General features: G+C 45.2%; 1 long non-coding RNA gene across 1 annotated transcript in view; it reads right to left on the minus strand.

Moving 5' to 3' along the window:
- Positions 1 to 12,532: 12,532 nt before the first annotated feature.
- The window catches only part of LOC146833284 (uncharacterized), a 29,360-nt gene continuing 25,539 nt past the window's right edge, over positions 12,533 to 16,353 (minus strand). The window contains exons 2-3 of the long non-coding RNA XR_014960558.1: positions 15,312 to 15,371; positions 12,533 to 13,230 (exon numbers count right to left, since the gene is read on the minus strand). This is a non-coding gene — a long non-coding RNA (uncharacterized LOC146833284). The remainder of the gene's footprint in view (positions 13,231 to 15,311; positions 15,372 to 16,353) is intronic.

Raw genomic sequence — 16,353 nt, forward strand, 5'->3', positions numbered from 1 at the left:
TGTGGCCCTGATATCAACTGACATAGATACAGGTGGGGTGTATGTTCTTAGCTTTATACTCCAATCTGAGAACTGTCTGGGGTTTCCTACCAAGGGCTTTCCTCGTCCAACTTACTTAAGTTAATCTCCTAACCAACTGTAATTGAGCTAACTATTGTATAATATGGGTAAAAGAAAGCATGCGGCCATAACAGGCCTACAGCCTACCTCAGACAAGTCTCAAACATCTTTGTTAAAGTACATCACGGGAGCAATGGGCGCAATAGAAAAACAGATCTCTAACGTTGAGGAATCACTATCAGCTAATGACCTATTGGGGGGGTGGAGGGAGGAAGTGGCTGTGTTGGGGACAATCCAGGTGGCTATTAATGAATCAGGAAATATACTAAATGGGAAGGTATGTGAAGGATGGAGCAGGGAGACAGGATGCAACCACAACTAGAAAGAGTCCCAATTTACAAGAGCGCGCTGCCATGGAAAATAAGGAGGACAAAAGGACAGTGGTTAAAGGAGTAAATGAACAACTTGAGAACAAAGGTGGAAAGGTCAATAGTGTAAATGGGTGCATCCAATATATAGAAGATGATCAAATTTCCCCCGCTAAATCTAATTTTCCACCACTTAAATGAGCAAAAAAACCTCGCATCAGAGGTCTAGCCAACCCTGCCACTAGAAACATAAAAAATATGACCACCTTCAGGAAACTTGCAGTCGCAGGGACCTTCACAGATCAAATCAAAGGTAACGGTAATACCCCCAGAATTCAACTATAATACAATTATTGAGAAACTTGATGCCTTAAATGAGGCATTTAAAAACCTCCATAATCATGTGAATGATATAATGGACATAATTCAATCTAGATTAGCAAAGGTAGAAACTAGAACTGATTCTTGCCTGAAATTGTTGAGAATAGTGTCTATTGGCCAAATAGGAACTGTCCACGTACCTCCTGGAATAGCTACTATACCCCCTCTTGAGACCCTACAACATGCCATCCCCGTAAAAGATCTTACCACTCATGCACGGGGAAACATGGGCGATAAACCCAAGTCAGGACGGGAGGCGGACAGTCGAGGGCAAGGAGTCCATGAAAGAAATTACTCTGTAACGAGTCTGCGGGCATTTAGATCACGACCCAATAACTATCAGGAGGCCCAATATGAAAGCATTGGTGATCGTTCGGACCTACCGCCTGCAGCAGCCCCCTATGTAATAGCTCCTCCCCATTAACAGCAGAGAAAGTTGGATCACTACCCTTTAAGCCTGCAATTACCTAGGACACTGTTCTTTGCAAAAGCAAAGGCTATAATCATTCCACAGGTAGAGAAGATTGAACTTGCTCGCCTCAATGGATATACATTACGCTAGTCCCAAATAAACCCAAAGACCTCCTTAAGCAGCTAGTATCTACTAATAGAGAGCAATTCAATTTATGCTTAAACGAAAACACTTCCCCTAAGGAAATTATTTCAGCTTTCCTGGCTATTACACAGGGAGTAAAAGAGAGTTTATTAGTCAAACGAGGAAAGTCAAACAAGATGGAAAAGGGCTGGTTCGACTCTGCCTGCAGTAAAGCCCACAAACGCCTGAAGGAGGCCCTGCATGAATCCCCAAGAAATAAAAGTGAGGTCCAACAAAGCAGGGCAGAATATTACAAGGTAGTTAAGATGAGGAAAAAACATTAAAGAGAGACAGCGTGGGACGCCCTATGTGAGGCCAGGACTAACAAAAATGATAGATCCTTCTGGAGGATAATTAATTCCTCACCCTGGAGCGCGGAGGGGCAGCCTTAGATCGAGGCAGCAGTACTGGAAGAAGAGTGGATTAACCACTTTGCCAACATCTATTCGTCATCCCCTGTAACTAATGAACGAGACCAGGGACTATCCAATAACAAGGCGACAGCTATACCTCATACCTCCAATATTTCCCCCTTTTCTTTGGAGGAAGTCACTGCCGCAATGTTAGCAAGTAAAGGCAGTAAAGCCCCTGGTCCAGACGCCATACCAGTCGACCTTTATAAAGATAATATCCAATTGTTGGCTCCATTGCTAACCCGAGTGTTAAGGGCTAGTTGTAAAATGGGATTCTTGCAGACTTGGAGAGTATCAATTATTGTCCAAATATTCAAAAAAGGAGACCGCCTAAGCCCAGCTTGCTACAGGCCAATATCTTTAATAGACTCCCTAGAGAAGGTAGCGGGTGGGATTGTGTTGGATAGATTACAAAAGTGGGCAGAATCGCACGATAAACTATCCGACCTACAATATGGCTTCCGTCCCGGTATTGGGACTATTGAACAGTCTTAATTTAAGCCTGATTATCGGCAAATATGTTAAGATCAAAAAGGGGCAGATATACTTAGCCTTTGTCGACCTTTCATCGGCTTTCGACTGCATAATACATGAATCTATATACTGGGTGGAAACCCAAGTTTAGATTTGGTATTAATGGAGAATGCACAAACACCTTCAGTGTGGAGAGAGGGGTGAGACAGGGATGCGTCCTGGCCCCCTTCCTGTTTTCTTTATAGATTAATAGCGTGGGGGAGGAATTAGCGGCTGCAGTAAAAGATCTACCACAAATTGGTTCGCGTCCAGTCCCGGCCCTCCTCTACGCTGATGATGCGGCCTTTATGGCCCATACCCCGCGTGCCCTGTAGTCATTGATCAATAACTTTGTAGAGTTTATGGAGAACCTGGGTCTCAAAGTCAATCAAGCCAAGACATTCATCATGAGGTATGGTAAACACAGTAACAAATGCAGAAGTATAGCAGTGAAAGGGTCCAAAATAGGTTTTACAGAGACTTTCTCCTACCTGGGAGTTCTGTTTGATAAGGAGGGGTTGTGGAGGAAGGCCATCGAAAATAGAAGGAACCTATTTACCAAGGCATGTTGGGCCCTGAGATGTTTTGCCAGACGTTTGGGAACAATTCCCCCAGATCTGATGTTGACGGTGTATAAAGCAAAGTGCACCAGTGTTGCTCTCTATGGGGCCACTATATGGAGACATAAGACATGCACAGAGCTGCAAGCAGCAGAAAACAGATTTTTTAGATATTTATTGGCTGTTCCAAAAAGTACATCAGTATATGTACTACATACAGAACTTGGCATACCCCCACTTACAAATATAATTAAAGTTGAACCTATCCTACTTTGGCACAAAATATGGACATCAGAATATACAGCACTTAATAGATCACTGATAACTGATTGTCTTTAATCAACTCTACCTGGCCATTCCATGGATAGCGTATGTACAACGGTTCTTCAAAGACATGGATCACCCAGAATATTTTGATAATCCAGAGTCATTGAAGACGATTAGTAGAAAAACACTGAAAGGGGAAACAATGGTACACTTGGAGAACCTTGACCTGATATCTGAACTCCCAAAACCCTCTGTTTTACACAATCAATTGATTTTAACTTCTTCTTCTATTCAACCCTATCTTAAAGACGTTTTAAATTCGAGACACAGATTTGTCCTCACACGTCTTAGATTAGACATATTCCATCGATTATGTACTTTTCCAATCATGAATGATTGGTTAACAAACTTGACAAACTGCCCATGTGATAGTAGGATGCCCCAAGGCACAATGCACCTGGTTCTTTTATATAAATGTTACTCGCAGCAAAGGAAACGGTATATTCTACCCAAATTTGTCTTAGAATGTCTTCTTTTCTGTGGGCTGCTTTCTGTGTCTGAAAACGTATGATTTTAAATAACATCTAAATCCTACTGTGAATTATAACCCAAGTGCATGTCTAACTATTTTTACATGATTAATTATATTTTGGTACATAGGACGGGAAATATCTATAGCTACTTACAGAAAAGAAATGGACTATATAGCACATTTAATAACCAGGAATATCCCGCTGGCAGTTAACTGTTTATAACTCGAAACAATGGCCTTAAAAGTATTGTTCTTAATGTTTATAATGAAATGTCTTTTATGGGAATTGTTTTTAACATGTGTAGTTGCTTTTATGGATGCCTTTTTTCTATGACTCCAAATAAAGCAAATTATGATATGAGAGAACATACTTTGTGTGAGTTTATTTATTTAAAAAGCAGTCACAGACATGGTGGTCTGCTGACCCCGGCAGGCCACCATCCCTGGGAGTGCTAGCCATTCCCAATGGTGTCGCAAATTGCGCTTGCCTCATAAATATTGATGAGGCATGTGCTGTGATGTGACTTCTCCTTTTTGGAGTCGGCTGCGTCCTGTCCCTGTATTCCGCAGTGTCGCGGAGGTTCTAGGACCGACAGTTGGTGTTAGGCTGGCGTGAAGTAACACGTCTTTCTTGCTGTAACGAGGATCGACTTTGTTTGAGTAAATAAACTGATTCTGTCCAGATCCTGTGTCCGGTGTCATCACTACATTTTCGTGGCGATGAGGATGGGATGGTGTGGGCGCATCGAACTAAGGTGCACAGAGTAACTGAATCTTCTCCAGTTGAGAAAATGCGTGGGAGGAAGCCCGGCACTAAACTCATACCTGCATGGCTTGTTGCACCCACTGCAATTAATGTGAAGGAGGTTGTATCCGGCTCTAATGCCTCTAGGATCTGTGCTGGAGACTTAGTTAAAATCAGGCACGGAAGGACTGTTAGAGGTCTGTCCAAGTTTTGGGGTCCATTCAGGGTAAGGCAAGTGTTTACAAACTACGTTGTGCTCAATAATGGTAACAAGTGGAAAAAACACAAGGTTGCATTGTTTCGCAAAGGTGGTGGAAGATGGCATAAAGCAGACAGTGAAAACAATATTGATTCTAAGAACATTTCCAATGACTTCTGGCTTTTGAGTGATGTTGAAAACAGTGTTAATGACAGTGTTGTGGGTGGTGACGGTCTTTCTGGGCTCGCCTCAGGGGGAGCACAAGACACCCTTCCCAGTACCTCTTCCCTCCCTTCGGGGGATGAGTAGTCACGTCCCGTCCGTGACTGGAGACCACCTTGTTATTTGGCTAACTATGTACTTACATGATTTCCTTTGTTCTTTCTTTACATGCATTCTCTTCCTTCTCCTTTCCTTCTCCTTCATCTCCGTCTTTGACCTGCTGTCCATTCAGGTGAAGGGAGGGGGTGTGTTGTGATGTGACTTCTCCTTTTTGGACTTGGCTGCGTCCAGTCCCTGGATTCCGCAGTTTAGAACGTTCATGTGAGGAGGTTCTAGGAGCGACAGTTGGTGTTAGGCTGGCGTGAAGTAACACGTCTTTCTTGCTGTATCGAGGATCGACTTTGTTTGAGTAAATAAACTGATTCTGTCCAGATCCTGTGTCCGGTGTCATCACTACAGCATGCAATTTGCGACACCATTGGGAATCGCAAACAGTTGTACATTCGACACAATTTCTGACTCACTAAAGTGAATGGTCTTACATCTGGCCATAAGCTTTTAAGACTATTGGTTCGCTCTGTTACCTCTAAAGTGCAGAAAGGGCTGTTGATTGTAAAGGGTTGAATTTCGTTAACCCTTCTCGCAGAGGTTATGGTTAATATAAGCACCATCTTCCAAGAAAGAATTTTCAGTTCTGACTTGAGGGTTGGTTCAAAGGGATTTCTAATGAATTTGGATAGAACTGTGTTAAATTGTTGTGGATTAGAATAAGGTCTTATTGGAGGAAAGACTCTAAAGAAACCTTTAAGGAATTCCTTAATAAGTCTATTACATCAAAGGGGAGGCTAGTTCAGTGTCCTTCTAAAATGTGAAATGGCAATCAGATGGACTTTGACTGATGAATTACCTAAACCAGATCTGATGCTATTGGGTGCAAATTATGTTCGGCTAACCAAGAACCATATCTCTTCCATTTTGCTCCATAAGTCTTATTTGTAGATGCAGCTCTGTCTTTAGCTGGTATGTCTCTGCAATTATATGCAATTGTTAAGAGTGAAATGAATTGAATTCAGGAGCCAAGCTGCCAAGCAGAGCGAGTCTGGGATTGGGTGTAGAACCTGGCCGTTGCAGCGAGTGGGTAGACCCAGCGACTATTTCAGTATAATTTGAGGATCATCTGAGGGGGAAGCAGCTCTGTGAACCAGTACTGTATGGGTCACCATGGCACAATCAGGATGAAGTGACAACCCTCTCTCCTCATCTTTGTCAAGACTCTCAGGGGGATATTCTCAACAAATTGCAAAAACTATCGCTAATCTCAGTTAGCGTGTTTTCTTATCACCGTTTTAGCAACGTATTCACAACGCTATGCTAACAGGCAATAGTTTTCCCTACAAGGTCAAATATCCGGCAATAAGATTAGCGTCACGGTGATAAAAATTGTCACGCTAACGTGAAAAAAGTGGCGATGGGCAAATTATCGACCAGGAACGGCACGCTATTTAGCGTCAGCGCACCTTTTTTCACATTAGGTGGGAAAAACCACTATAAAACACCCGCTATGCAGCCCAAACACACAAAAAAAGCAAAAAAGAAGAAACATTTAAGAGGAAACATGGAGGAATCTGTACCCAGTACAGAGGCCAACAACAACCCCACAAATACCCGGGAGGACCAGCCAGAGACCCAGGAAAAGGGTAAGGAGAAGAGGAAGACCCGGTTCAGTCAGCAGGACAACCAGATCCTGATTGCGGAGGTGACAGAACACCAACAACAACTTTTTGTCAGCCCCACTGTGTCATTGGCAATCAAAAATGCAATATGGCAGTCCATCTTGGGCAAGGTGAATGCTGTCCGAGAGGTGAGGAGGACAGTGGATGACTGCAAGAAGCGCTGGCATGATGCCAAGCACAAACTCGCAGCCAACCTGAAAGCAGCAATGCAGACTGGAGGTGGGAGTCCAGCGCCACAGGAGGAGCTAGATCCGTTGGAGATACAGGTGTCCCAAGTTATCAGTGAGGAGACGGTGGTTGGAGTTCTGGGACAGGATACTGCTCAACATGACCAGACACAATAGCAACAGGGTGAGTAGAAAACAGGGACTGGGGGGACAGGTGGAGATGGGCCCAATGGCACTCATGCACAATTAAATATATTGCAATGCACACTCACAATGACTGTGGATCATGTCCCAGATACCCTTGGCCCTGGTAGCATAGACACACATCACCCTACTCAACCAATACATTGCAAGACACATATTGGTGGGCTCACAGACCTGGAACAGTGCACAGAAAAGTCAAGCAAGTATAGTCCAAGTATCATATCAGACCACAAGATAAGGGCTATGTGAAAGAGCAAAGGCCCACATTGATTGGAGATGCGGCAGGCTGTCAAAATGGCCCCCTTGCCTCAACACCACGCATATGCATGTGCCCGTATGTCTGAGTTGTGTGCAAGAATGTGCATGTGCATCAAGGGTGACACAACTGCACATACACAATCTTGCACATAACGCAGACACGCTTGCACAATGCTGCATGTCTGCTGACATTGGTGGTGGGCTGCGCACTCATGCACATGATCTGTCACACACACAGTGCATCCTCATGTTTAGTATCAGAGAGATATGGCCCTGTACAGACAATTTGTATATGTGTGCTGTTGAGGCAAGGGGGCCATGTAGACATCCTGCCACATCTCCAGTAAATGTGTCTACCTGCTTGTCCATGAGATGCAGTCCTGTGTACACAGTGATGGCTCGCAGTGTGAGTCCTGCGGGTGCGGGAAGGGGCAGGATGGGGGTAGTGGAGTTGGACACACGAGTGTCTGGAGTTAGGTAAGTTAATAAATAATTCCAACTATTTACCTTGCACTTGCTGCATTGCAAGCTCTGCGTTGCAGCAAGTGCAAGGTGAATAGTTTAATCCATTTATTTACTAACCCAAATCCAGCACGTCGTGTGTCCAACTCCACTACTCCACACCCTGTCCCTCCCCCACCCCACACCACCGTCCCGCAGCACCGCCCGCAGGACTCACACTGTGAGCTGTCCCTGTGTGTAAACCTAGTGAGAAACCATCTAGGGAGTCTTCATACCAGAAACACATACAATGTCACAACAAACTGATCATGCAGCCTACTGGCTCAGAGGTACATATCCCACAATGCACACAAACAGCAGACTTCACTCAAAAGGTGATGTGATACAATGAGCAGGGGGGGCTATGCCTACAACACCACAGTGCGGGGACAATGCATATCAGGAATGTGTCAAACAAATCTGTACTGCATGACTTGTCTGTGTGCCAGTCTCACAGAACTACAATGTCCCCGTAAAGAAGTAAGACAACCAAAGCATGACAACAAGCAAGGATAGCAAAGTTGCTAAAAATAATGACAACTAGCCAAATGGCACACTCACCCATTAGGTTGCTTTGCACACCTCTGCTCTCAAGTGTACACATCTGCCATACTGGAAACACCATTCCACATCAGTCCTGTTATGAGTTGCCCATTACACCATAATGTGCATGTAAACCTATCTGTTTGGTAAGTCAACTGTGTCAGTGAACAGATATGTAGTCATGGTTATCATCACCCAGACGCAAAGCCCTGCATTAAATATTCGTAACCAGGACTGCATGTGTCATCCATGTAATCAGCTGCGTGGCACATACACAAACACACCTCATCCTGCCATTTGCATCTGTTGGGAGGGCGGCGGTGACAAGGCCTGAGCACCACAAATACGCATTAGGAAATCCACATCCATCAAATCCAGCCCCACTTACACACCACACGTGGGGAAAACGTTGAGGGTAAATGGGTGTTGACACTGTCTGGCCAGCCAGCAACAACAATAGAAACTCACGCTGCACCATACTCACAACAGGTAAGCCAGGAGGGCAGTAAGCAATGCATGCAAGACAAATCACAATACACAAAGCTACCTGGATGCACATGTGTACGGCACAGTGCAGCACACATTGAAACCGTAACTAGGCCTTAGTAGCCAATGTGCCTAAAGGGGGCCCTCCTCACATATAACTAATCTTGCAACAAACACCTCTACATGTGCAGTACACAGCAAAGTGCGGGTCTGTGAGCCACACTGACAAGGCAAGTGACAGTGCATGAGGAATACCATGCCTGCCCCCCAAACATCTCAACATGGTGCAGGCCACGTCACTGAGGTGGCTGAGTGTGGACCACATCCCTAAAGAAGCAGGTCACACTCTGACACATCCTCGTGTACATACAACCCCTGACGAAAACAAGACATCTGCTGACAAACAATGCACAAGTGTCCCAAGTCTGACCGAGACACAGATATACCCCATCTTGCAACTCCTCAGCATTGTAAATGTACAGAAGTGAAGGCTCACTGCCTGAAAGGTATAAGGGGTAGTAAAACCAAAGCTGCATGGGCGAGTATCCCACAATGCAGCGCACACACATACAATTTGGAGCTCATCAACATTGACTACAATGTGGGGCAAACTGCATCACTTTCACAAATGAACAGAGGACACAACTGGTGCTGCTTGTGTGTATAAACTGGCTTATCACATTTGTCATAGCTGTAAACTTTGAGATGACAATGTACAGGTAAAACCTCATATCTGTGATGTAGTAGAAAAAGTCAACATCCCTCAACAAATAGGCATCTCCTCACAAACAGTCACAATGGACATTGTCATGCAGTCTGCCTGTAAACTCATCCAATGCATGATCATACATTAAACACACAGTTAAACTGCATCTCCCCTTTACATTGCAGAGGGAGAAACTTCACCTCCTGAACAGCAGCCTGTCCCACTCTTCACTGATGAAGAGAAGGAATAAGCCACCATCAACACGGGCACCCTCCAACAGCTGCTAGACTCCATCAGCACCCAATCTCTAGGAGCAGGGCAACCCAGCTGCATCATGCAAACCCCACCCCCTGCACAAACCACACAGCAGCAAGCACCTACCACCACGGCTGTCTCCCAGGAGCCTCAGGACCCACATTCCAACGGCGTGTGTTAGAGGTCCAGCAGGAGATGGCTCATCAGGTGCGGTTGGGGTTTGACAGCCTGGTGGCCAAACTTGATTCCGTAAGTGGGTGTCTGAGTTCCATCCGGGACCACCTACAAAAGCTCACGGACACCCACAGTCCGCTCAATGCTCTCCAAAACTCCATGGCTGACATCGCTTGAGTCATGACTCAGAGACAGGAACAACGGTCCCCTCAGAGTTGCTCCAGCGATGGCAGCCCGCAGTTGGGCCGCGCGGAGGATAATGGAGAACATGGAGCGGATGCAGGCAGAACAAATGGCTGCCACGGCTGCACACCAACGAGATGTAGCTGGAATCTTCCATGCCCTGCAGATCATCATCACTGTATTGCTGCAGCAAGGCCTGGCGCAGATGAATGCTGCAGCTGCTGCTTCTACATCCACATCTCCGCTCCCTGATGTGTCAGTGCCTCACATTGATGCTGCCAATCTACTAACACCCACATGTGAGGCACATGACACATCCGAGGACCAAGATGTGGATGAATCTGCTTTTTTGCAAAGGAGGAAGCGGTAGCATTCATCTATGCCAAATAGCCAGTTTATACTTGGTTATGGGCTCAGCATCATGCCCTGAAATTCCACCTTCCACTGTCCCCCGATACACTCTGTGACACTCACCTTGGACCTCGACATGGACTGCCATATTTTGTCTGTTACCAATGACACAGTAATCAAACTGCTGACTGAACACTTCCTCTTCCTTTGGACTTGTCAACCCTAAAGGACTCTGTCTGGCCCTCCACTGGGCATCAATGTGATGTGGAGATTCCATGGCCAAGTACTGGTCCAGTCTCCAACTATGTCAACGGGCATGTGAATAAACATATTTAACTCACACAGATGTCTGTTGTCCATGACCAATCCAGTATAGCAGTCTGCTAAAATGTAGGCACAGGGATTCCACCAAAAGGTACACCCAGGGAAATGATACCAATGTACATGTTTTACTGTGATCCAGATAGGCAGTCAGATAAGCGGGAATGTGTGAACTAGCTATGCCCCCATTGCTCCAATACAACAATCTAGCAATATCCCAAATTAGCCACACACCCATGAAGGAAATAGGAAGGTGTGTAAAAAAGTCAAAGTCTGTTGCAGGCCACAAGTAGTGCCCCCTTTACAATTTCAAAACAGAATATCTCCTGGCATATCTACTCACACTCTACAGGGTGGAAGAAGCCTGTTGTGATGGTGCACATAGCATTTCACCTCCCAAGATGGTGCACACCATATACACATTGATGAATATACGTAAGGGCACATGGCTACCAGCCACAAATTGAACCACAATGTCTGCCTCAGTGAAGTAGAGTTGACAATAGGGACTCAGCCCAAAGTGTAAGGCGTCAGTCAGCCCCTTCCTGTGGACGAACAATGTTTACTGACTTTGGAACCCTCACATGCTGTGACCACTCGAGCGGCTAGGGCAATGTGACAAGGGATGTGTGGTGCACTGCACTGAGCTTATAGTCTGAAGCAGTGCCACCATTTCAAGGGTGGCATCACTATGATCCAATGCCAAAAGGTGACAGCTGGGAGAAGTGGCCATGACACTGGCACTACAGAGAGCAATGCAATATTTCACCTCTTGTGTGCATCAGTACTGTGTGCATGCACAAAAACGTGAAAGGTGACAAAATCATGACTTTCAAACTTTTGTGATTCACAGAAGGCATTTAGGAGTAGTGAAGTCAGTACATCTAACTGTACTACTCAGAAATGCCAGTTGTGAATACCGGAAAACGTAAACTCATGACTTACTCTCAGATGACTTATGTGAATCAGGCCCACTGTTCTGCCATATGCAGTTCACAGTGGAGCCACACAAAGACTACTACTTGCATGGCCCGGAGGTTCAGCCTCAATACTCAGGAACATATAATTCTAATGAATCTGACACACTTGCACTACGCAGCAAGTGATCCAAGGTCTGTGCAATGTGGATGGACTCAGCACCAGGAGCATGTGAGATGCAGGGCTATGACGCAATCTGTGGTACTTGCTGCATACATCCATCTCCATGATGAATAGCAGTAGCTACTACAATATCCTCTCAAGCCCATGTACCTATGTTGTGTTGTCACAACAAAGTGCTGTCCAACTCCTTGAGTCACACTTAAGATGTATAACTCCACAAACGACTGTCCCTAGACTAGGCCATACATCCTACTTGCCACCCTGTTATCCATGCAAGTTTACTGTGCTCACATCTAAGGTATCCTGACACAATCCATCCTGCTAAGTAACATGTCATGACCACACTTACACATTCAACGGAGTGTCCAGTGATGATATGAGATGCATACAATGTGAAAAGCCACACTCCACCACATCACCCCTGACATAAGTGCAAACAGAATTGAAAATTAGTAACCATTTATTATAGAATTACAAAAATTATCTTTTCTAAACTACCAATAATCATAACTACTACTAATCTAAACTAAAATAAGTAGAGTAAGGTGCAAAAGTACCTGAACTAACTACCCTAACTAATCCTAAACACGCAACAACATATCAAATACATCATACCCCTCCATCCCATCCTTAAGGCACATCATGAGACAGGACAAAGACATCTAAGCTATACACAAACTAACTACACACCTAACCTACACAAAGATATATTTTTTTTATTTTTTGTTGTTGATTTTTTAAACAACAAAGACCTCAACCCCCCACCCAAAGGAAAAGGATGCTTATCCCCAAATACTATCTTACAATAAAAATGATATAAAACTACCTTAAAATCTAACACTACCTATGTCGTGACTAAAACTACACTACCTAACACTTAAAATACTTACCTAACACTACCGAAAATACTAGATTAAACATTGGGGGAAGGGAGAAGAGGGGGATGGGGCTCTACATAGGCAGGCATCATGGTAGTCCCAGGGCTTTCCTCATGTCCTCCATGAGCCTGGCCTGCTCGGACATCTCCCTCTTAATCTCTGCCTAGCATCATGTTATCGTCTATCAGAGTCCTCCTGTCCCGCAAAGTGAAAGTCACTAACTGATCGGCAGGTGCAGGTGGCATTGTCCCCTGTGTATGTGAGGTTGTAGCGGGATGGGACACTGCCTGTCCATGCTGGGACCCACCAATGAAGCCGGAGGGTCCTGGGATGGTCTGTGTGCCACTTTTATTCCCATGTGTTGCTACCTCGGGGACTGACTTCCAAGTGCCAGCTTCCTTGTCCTCTCGGTACCTCAGTTCCATGTTACAGTACCCTTTCGCGACCTTTTTAATGTGAAGGTACCGGTCTTTCCTCACCTGGAAGGCGTGGGACTCCTCTGGCGTCATGTTGTCTGAAAAATATGAACAATGGAAAATTGTGAGTCCTTTGGACTATGTTAATCTTCTCCATTCAAATCAGGCAAACAAGATCACTTAAAAATGGGAGCCTACACTCTGGCGTAACTATGTGTATTCAGAGAGTGACCTGCACAGCAAAATGTTGAATCCAAGATCAGTGACTACATGCTGGGGATACTGACATGCCAGTGCATGGCATGGGACATGTACAGTCACAACCAAATGAGACTGTCAGTGTAAAAAGATGGTGCTGTGACATACCCTGACTGAGGGTGACCTGTACAACGAATCGGAGGAGGGAGGCCTTCTCCCTCCATGTGTAGCGCCGCACTCATCCTCTCCTGCAACACAATGCAGCATCATATGTATGATGCTCATGGCCAGCCCTGCGTGTCCCCCAGTGACCGTGTGCAGTGCATCAAGTCTGTGCAAACCCAGGCACTCTTGTACAAGAGTGCAAGTGTGTCTGTGTGCAGGGGGTGCTTGTTAATGTGTAGGAAGGTTACCCTACAGGCACAGGAGCAATACTGGGACAGCCCCACTCACACTTTCATCTGTGCTGCATCATGCAGCACACATTCAAACACGTCAGGTGCCTGAACACTAACTTGTACATGAGGCGCCGGACCTCTCTCACCACTACTTTACAAGTTGCAGCCCAGAGGGGTAAACATCGTTTCATATGAATTGTCATTTGTGCATGTCTTGGATCCACTATTGTCACTCTGTAGTAAATTTCACTATGCAGTCCTTCACAACGCAAAATGTTAGAAGGCATTCCCCATTGTAACGTCAACCGGGAGTCATAAGGGTTATTGTGTCATGATGTGCAATGCTTTCTCACAGATAGAGTTGTAGAGGCCTGCATTGTTAAATATATGGCATGACAATGATTGCAGGATTAAAGCATGCATGGTAAATGCATGCGGAGTGATGTCACCCAATTGTACAGAAGGGCTCATTCGCCTGTGCCAGAGTCAACCAGGGAATTACGCCAAGGAGGAAGCATGACAACACCATTGCAGTGGCCAAACATGCCTATGTGATTTTTTGGGCCATTTATGCTAGGTGTTTGTGGAACGTGCCACTGATATGAATGTATGACGTTACAACGCATACATTTACAACGTATGCCTTTTCAACGCAGTTTTTACATCGCAACATCCATTACAACGCATGTTTTTACAACGCATGCTATTAGAATGCATACCATTACAATGCATACCATTACATCACATAATTTTGGGGGGTAGCAGTAGGGTAAGTGTTGGATACTGTAGGGGTAAAAATTACTATTTCCACTCCAGTGAGTGCAACAGGAGGGTAAGTGTTGGATAGTGTAGGGGTAAAAATTACTATTCTCACTCCAGAGAGTGCAACAGTAGGGTAAGTGCTGGATAGTGTAGGGGTAAAAACTATGCTTTGTAATGGGATGCGTTGTAACAGCATGCGTTGTAATGGTTGCGTTGTAATGGCATGCGATGTAAAGGATGTTGCGATGTAATGACTGCGTTGTAAAGGTAGTGCGTTGTAATGACTGTGTTGTAAAGGTTGTTTCCCCATTGATATGGTTGGCTTAGAACTACACACTGCTACTTCTGTGAAGCTGGTATGCAGCATACCTGTGAAATAACTTTGCTGACCTGTGGCTGAGCATGCAGGGCCTGAGAAGCACAGCCTCCTTCTGCATGATCGGTCACACTTGCACAGCCATCTCAGTCAAGGATGACCATGCATTCCATGTCTGCTGATATTCATCAGCTACACCACTTACATGTCTCCTATCCTTTCAGTGAGCTCTGTCATCCACATGTATGTGCTGTAGTGACAGGACCCATGGACCTAATTTACATGTGTATCACTGACTGGGGATTGGCAAAGTCACAACTTGAAGACAAATCCAGAGCTCCACCTTAACCTACCGATTCATGCACACTTATGACAACAACAAGACATCATCACACTCTAGGCAAGGTACATGTGATACACACACATACTGCATATTACGCCATCGCTTGTTTTAGCCAGCCATACATGACACCGCACTATGGCAATATATGATGTCCAAACTCACCAGTGGCGTGTGGGTCCCTGAACTTGTCGATGTCCGCCTGCATGATGAGAGGTCATCCAGCTGTGAGACATAAAACCCAATATGTGTTGGTATCAGAGGTGAACTTACACGTGTCATATTCATCTTACATATCATCCCCATCACAGACAATGCTCCGTAACTATACTGTTGCGTGACATGTTTGCTAAATAATTGGGTCTAATTTGCCTGCCATCCACACAAGACCTGTGAATGCTGAGTAGGGCAAGACAAGATGACAATGCTAGCATACCTGTGCATTCTAGTTGTGTGACACATTCACAAGGCCCCATTTCTACACGCAACATGATGTTATACATGCTCTGTGTACGATTGCATTGCTGCCAATCGCACAAGGCTGTTTCACAGGTGTTGGTGGTGTATGACACTCTGGGGATGTCCTATTACCTTTGAGCTATTGTACATGTTTCAAAGATTGTCACACAGAGCATATGTACAATGGAAGCGTAGCAAACGTACAAATATTCATGTGTACAGCATTTGTACACTTCCTTTTGTGCAGCACACAGGTCCCAGAAAAAATGCCTAGGATTGTTCAGGTACAGTCACCCTTCCTGTGCACAAACAATCTTTGTCCTGCACGCAGTATTGCACAATGGTGCCAGCCTTGGCACTACAGTGCTAAGTGTTGCGTCTGCGCAGTGGATAACACCACCCTGCACCCTATGCTTTTCAATATGATACAGCGTTGTGCCAACGTTAGGCGTGGACGCGTGACGTCTCCCGCCTCACTCTGCCACATTTTAGCACTTGGATACCAGTGTGTCACACACGTATATTCTGGCTTTACATTATAGTTTTCATAATTAAATTTGGAGTTTAAACTTACCACACTGTAGGCCAACGATGACTCCCAGGTGGTCCAGCAGGTCACCCTCAGGGGCCAGGCAATCCTGCCAGCGGTGCTTGCATTGGCGCACAGTCCGGTCCAGCCCAAAGACACGCAGCATATGTGCCCGCACACGCTCCCACCTGATCTTCCGGACCTTTACGACATATCCGG

This window comes from Triturus cristatus, chromosome 4_2, assembly GCF_964204655.1.
Source record: "Triturus cristatus chromosome 4_2, aTriCri1.1, whole genome shotgun sequence".
Lineage (NCBI taxonomy): Eukaryota > Metazoa > Chordata > Amphibia > Caudata > Salamandridae > Triturus > Triturus cristatus.